This window comes from Podarcis liolepis, assembly GCF_965112155.1.
Source record: "Podarcis liolepis genome assembly, contig: HAP1_SCAFFOLD_121, whole genome shotgun sequence".
NCBI lineage: Eukaryota > Metazoa > Chordata > Lepidosauria > Squamata > Lacertidae > Podarcis > Podarcis liolepis.
This window is the reverse complement of record NW_028148858.1, coordinates 74,327-80,000: the sequence shown is the minus strand read 5'-3', so window position 1 is coordinate 80,000 and position 5,674 is coordinate 74,327.

The following is a 5,674-nucleotide window of genomic DNA, read 5'->3' as shown; positions in this document are numbered from 1 at the left end:
GCGGTGTCGGCGGCAGCACAGGCGGTCTCACAGGCCGAGCGGTCTCACGGGCAGGGCGGTGGCGACAGGGTGGGCGGTCTCACGGGCCGGGCGGCGGCGGCGGCAGCACGGGCGGTCTCACAGGCCGAGCGGTCTCACGGGCAGGGCGGCGGCAGGGCGGGCGGTCTCAAGGGCAGGGCGGCGGCGGCAGGGAGATCGGTCTCATGGGCCGAGCGGCGCCGGCAGGGCGGCCGGTCTCACGGGCCGGGCGGCGGCAGGGCAGGCGGTCTCACGGGCCGAGCGGCGGCGGTGGCAGGGCGGGCGTTCTCACGGGCTGAGCGGTGGCGGCGGCAGCACAGGCGGTCTCACAGGCCGAGCGGTCTCACGGGCAGGGCGGTGGCGACAGGGTGGGCGGTCTCACGGGCCGGGCGGCGGGGGCGGCAGAGCGGGCGGTCTCACGGGCAGGGCGGCAGCGGCGGCAGGGCGGCCGGTCTCACCGGCAGGGCGGCGGCAGGGCAGGCGGTCTCACAGGCTGAGCGGCGGCGGTGGCAGGGCGGGCGGTCTCAAGGGGAGGGCGGCGGCGGCGGCAGCACGGGCGGTCTCACAGGCAGGGCGGCAGTGGCGGCAGGGCAGGCGGTCTCACGGGCAGGGCGGCAGCGCGGCAGGGCGGCCGGTCTCACGGGCAGGGCGGCGGCAGGGCAGGCGGTCTCACGGGCCGAGCGGCGGCGGTGGCAGGGTGGCCTGTCTCAAGGGGAGGGCGGCGGCGGCGGCCGCACGGGCGGTCTCACAGGCAGGGCGGCGGCGGCGGCAGGGCAGGCGGTCTCACGGGCCGAGCGGCGGCGGCGGCAGGGCGGGCAGTCTCATAGGCCGAGCGGTCTCACTGGCAGGGCACTGGCGGCAGGGCGGGCGGTCTCACGGGCCGGGCGGCGGCGGCAGCAGGGCGGGCGGTCTCACAGGCCGAGCGGTCTCACGGGCAGGGCGGTGGCGGCAGGGCGGGCGGTCTCACGGGCCGGGCGGCGGGGGCGGCAGGGCGGCCGGTCTCACGGGCAGGGCGGCGGCAGGGCAGGCGGTCTCACGGGCCGAGCGGCGGCGGTGGCAGGGCGGGCGGTCTCACGGGCCGAGCGGTGTCGGCGGCAGCACAGGCGGTCTCACAGGCCGAGCGGTCTCACGGGCAGGGCGGTGGCGACAGGGTGGGCGGTCTCACGGGCCGGGCGGCGGCGGCGGCAGCACGGGCGGTCTCACAGGCCGAGCGGTCTCACGGGCAGGGCGGCGGCAGGGCGGGCGGTCTCAAGGGCAGGGCGGCGGCGGCAGGGAGATCGGTCTCATGGGCCGAGCGGCGCCGGCAGGGCGGCCGGTCTCACGGGCCGGGCGGCGGCAGGGCAGGCGGTCTCACGGGCCGAGCGGCGGCGGTGGCAGGGCGGGCGTTCTCACGGGCTGAGCGGTGGCGGCGGCAGCACAGGCGGTCTCACAGGCCGAGCGGTCTCACGGGCAGGGCGGTGGCGACAGGGTGGGCGGTCTCACGGGCCGGGCGGCGGCGGCAGCACGGGCAGTCTCACAGGCCGAGCAGTCTCACGGGCAGGGCGGCGGCAGGGCGGGGGGTCTCAAGGGCACGGCGGCGCTGGCAGGGCGGCCGGTCTCACGGGCCGGGCGGCGGCAGGGCAGGCGGTCTCATGGGCCGAGCAGCGGCGGCAGCAGGGCGGGCGGTCTCACAGGCCGAGCGGTCTCACGGGCAGGGCGGCGGCGGCGGCAGGGCGGCCGGTCTCACGGGCCGGGTGGCGGCGGCAGGGCGGGCGGTCTCACGGGCCGAGCGGCGGCGGCAGCAGGGCGGACGGTCTCACGGGCGAAGCGGCAGCGGCAGGGCGGGCGGTCTCATAGGCCGATTGGTCTCACGGGCCGGGCGGTGGCGGCAGGGCGGGCGGTCTCACGGGCCCAGCGGCGGCGGTGGCAGCACGGGCGGTCTCACAGGCCGAGCGGTCTCACGGGCAGGGTGGTGGCGGCGGCAGGGCGGCGGTTTCACGGGCAGGGTGGCGGCGGCAGCACGGGCGGTCTCACGGGCCGGGCGGCGGCAGGGCAGGCGGTCTCACGGGCCGAGCGGTCTTACGGGCAGGGCGGTGGCGGCAGGGCAGGCGGTCTCACGGGCCGAGCTGCGGCAGCGGCAGCACGGGCGTTCTCACAGGCAGGGCGGCGGCGGCGGCGGCGGCAGGGCAGGCGGTCTCACGGGCCGAGCGGCGGAGGCGGCAGGGCGGGCGGTCTCATAGGCCGAGCGGTCTCACTGGCAGGGTGCTGGCGGCAGGGCGGGCGGTCTCACGGGCCGGGCGGCGGCGGCGGCAGGGCGGGCGGTCTCACAGGCCGAGCGGTCTCACGGGCAGGGCGGTGGCGGCAGGGCGGGCGGTCTCACGGGCCGGGGGCGGGGGCGGCAGGGCGGGCGGTCTCACGGGCAGGGCGGCAGCGGCGGCAGGGCGGCCGGTCTCACGGGCAGGGCGGCGGCAGGGCAGGCGGTCTCACGGGCCAAGCGGCGGCGGTGGCAGGGCGGGCGGTCTCACGGGCCGAGCGGTGGCGGCGGCAGCACAGGCGGTCTCACAGGCCGAGCGCTCTCACGGGCAGGGCGGTGGCGACAGGGTGGGCGGTCTCACGGGCCGGGTGGCGGCGGCGGCAGCACGGGCGGTCTCACAGGCCGAGCGGTCTCACGGGCAGGGCGGCGGTAGGGCGGGCGGTCTCAAGGGCAGGGCGGCGGCGGAAGGGCGGCCGGTCTCATGGGCCGAGCGGCGCCGGCAGGGCGGCCGGTCTCACGGGCCGGGCAGCGGCAGGGCAGGCGGTCTCACAGGCCGAGCAGCGGCGGCGGCAGGGCGGGCGGTCTCACGGGCCGAGCGGCGCCGGCAGGGCGGCCGGTCTCACGGGCAGGGCGGCGGCAGGGCAGGCGGTCTCACGGGCCGAGCGGCGGCGGTGGCAGGGCGGCCAGTCTCACGGGCCGAGCGGCGGCAGCAGGGCGGCCGGTCTCACGGGCCGAGCGGCGGCGGCAGCAGGGCGGGCAGTCTCACGGGCCAAGCGGCGGCGGCAGGGCGGGCGGTCTCATAGGCTGATTGGTCTCACAGGCAGGGCGGTGGCGGCAGGGCGGCCGGTCTCACGGGCAGGGCGGCGGCAGGGCAGGCGGTCTCACGGGCCGAGCGGCGGCGGTGGCAGGGCGGGCGGTCTCACGGGCCGAGCGGTGGCGGCGGCAGCACAGGCGGTCTCACAGGCCGAGCGGTCTCACGGGCAGGGCGGTGGCGACAGGGTGGGCGGTCTCACGGGCCGGGTGGCGGCGGCGGCAGGGCGGGCGGTCTCACGGGCAGGGCGGCAGCGGCGGCAGGGCGGCCGGTCTCACGGGCAGGGCGGCGGCAGGGCAGGCGGTCTCACGGGCCGAGCGGCGGCGGTGGCAGGGCGGGCGGTCTCACGGGCCGAGCGGTGGCGGCGGCAGCACAGGCGGTCTCACAGGCCGAGCGCTCTCACGGGCAGGGCGGTGGCGACAGGGTGGGCGGTCTCACGGGCCGGGTGGCGGCGGCGGCAGCACGGGCGGTCTCACAGGCCGAGCGGTCTCACGGGCAGGGCGGCGGTAGGGCGGGCGGTCTCAAGGGCAGGGCGGCGGCGGAAGGGCGGCCGGTCTCATGGGCCGAGCGGCGCCGGCAGGGCGGCCGGTCTCACGGGCCGGGCAGCGGCAGGGCAGGCGGTCTCACAGGCCGAGCAGCGGCGGCGGCAGGGCGGGCGGTCTCACGGGCCGAGCGGCGCCGGCAGGGCGGCCGGTCTCACGGGCAGGGCGGCGGCAGGGCAGGCGGTCTCACGGGCCGAGCGGCGGCGGTGGCAGGGCGGCCGGTCTCACGGGCCGAGCGGCGGCAGCAGGGCGGCCGGTCTCACGGGCCGAGCGGCGGCGGCAGCAGGGCGGGCAGTCTCACGGGCCAAGCGGCGGCGGCAGGGCGGGCGGTCTCATAGGCTGATTGGTCTCACAGGCAGGGCGGTGGCGGCAGGGCGGCCGGTCTCACGGGCAGGGCGGCGGCAGGGCAGGCGGTCTCACGGGCCGAGCGGCGGCCGTGGCAGGGCGGGCGGTCTCACGGGCCGAGCGGTGGCGGCGGCAGCACAGGCGGTCTCACAGGCCGAGCGGTCTCACGGGCAGGGCGGTGGCGACAGGGTGGGCGGTCTCACGGGCCGGGTGGCGGCGGCGGCAGCACGGGCGGTCTCACAGGCCGAGCGGTCTCACGGGCAGGGCGGCGGCAGGGCGGGCGGTCTCAAGGGCAGGGCGGCGGCGGCAGGGCGGCCGGTCTCATGGGCCGAGCGGCGCCGGCAGGGCGGCCGGTCTCACGGGCCGGGCAGCGGCAGGGCAGGCGGTCTCACAGGCCGAGCAGCGGCGGCGGCAGGGCGGGCGGTCTCACGGGCCGAGCGGCGCCGGCAGGGCGGCCGGTCTCACGGGCAGGGCGGCGGCAGGGCAGGCGGTCTCACGGGCCGAGCGGCGGCGGTGGCAGGGCGGCCGGTCTCACGGGCCGAGCGGCGGCAGCAGGGCGGCCGGTCTCACGGGCCGAGCGGCGGCGGCAGCAGGGCGGGCAGTCTCACGGGCCAAGCGGCGGCGGCAGGGCGGGCGGTCTCATAGGCTGATTGGTCTCACAGGCAGGGCGGTGGCGGCAGGGCGGGCGGTCTCACGGGCCGGGCGGCGGCGGCGGCAGGGCGGCCGGTCTCAAGGGCAGGGCGGCGGCAGGGCAGGCGGTCTCACGCGCCGAGCGGCGGTGGCGGCAGGGCGGCCGGTCTCACAGGCCGAGCGGCGGCGGCAGGGCGGGCGGTCTCACGGGCCGAGCGGCGGCGGCGGCAGGGCGGGCGGTCTCACGGGCCGGGCGGCGGCGGCAGCACGGGGGGTCTCACAGGCCGAGCGGTCTCACGGGCAGGGCGGCGGCGGCGGCAGGGCGGCCGGTTTCACGGGCAGGGCGGCGGCTGGGCAGGCGGTCTCAAGGGCCGAGCGGCGGCGGCGGCAGGGCGGGTGGTCTCACGGGCCGAGCGGCGGCGGCAGCACGGGCGGTCTCACAGGCCGAGCGGTCTCACGGGCAGGGCGGTGGCGACAGGCTGGGCGGTCTCACGGGCCGGGCGGCGGCGGCGGCAGCACGGGCAGTCTCACAGGCCGAGCGGTCTCACGGGCCGAGCAGCGGCAGGGTGGCCGGTCTCACGGGCCGAGCGGCAGCGGCGGCAGCGCGGGCGGTCTCACGGGCCGGGCGGCGGCAGGGCAGGCGGTCTCACGGGCCGAGCGGCGGCGGCGGCAGGGCGGGCGGTTTCACGGGCCGAGCGGCGGTGGCGGCAGCACGGGCGGTCTCACAGGCCGACCGGTCTCACGGGCAGGGCGGCGGCAGGGCGGGCGATCTCAAGGGCAGGGCGGTGGCGGCAGCACGGGCGGTCTCACGGGCCGAGCGGCAGCGGCAGCAGCTCGGGCGGTCTCACAGGCCGAGCGGCGGCGGCGGCAGCTCGGGCGGTCTCACGGTCCGAGCGGCGGCGGCGGCAGCACGGGCGGTCTCACGGGCCGAGCGGCGGCGGCGGCAGCACGGGCGGTTTCACGGGCCGAGCGGCGGCGGCGGCAGCTCGGGCGGTCTCACGGGCCAAGCGGCGGCGGCGGCAGCACAGGCGGTCTCACGGGCCGAGCGGTGGCAGCACGGGCGGTCTCATGGGCCAAATGGCGGCGGCAGCACGG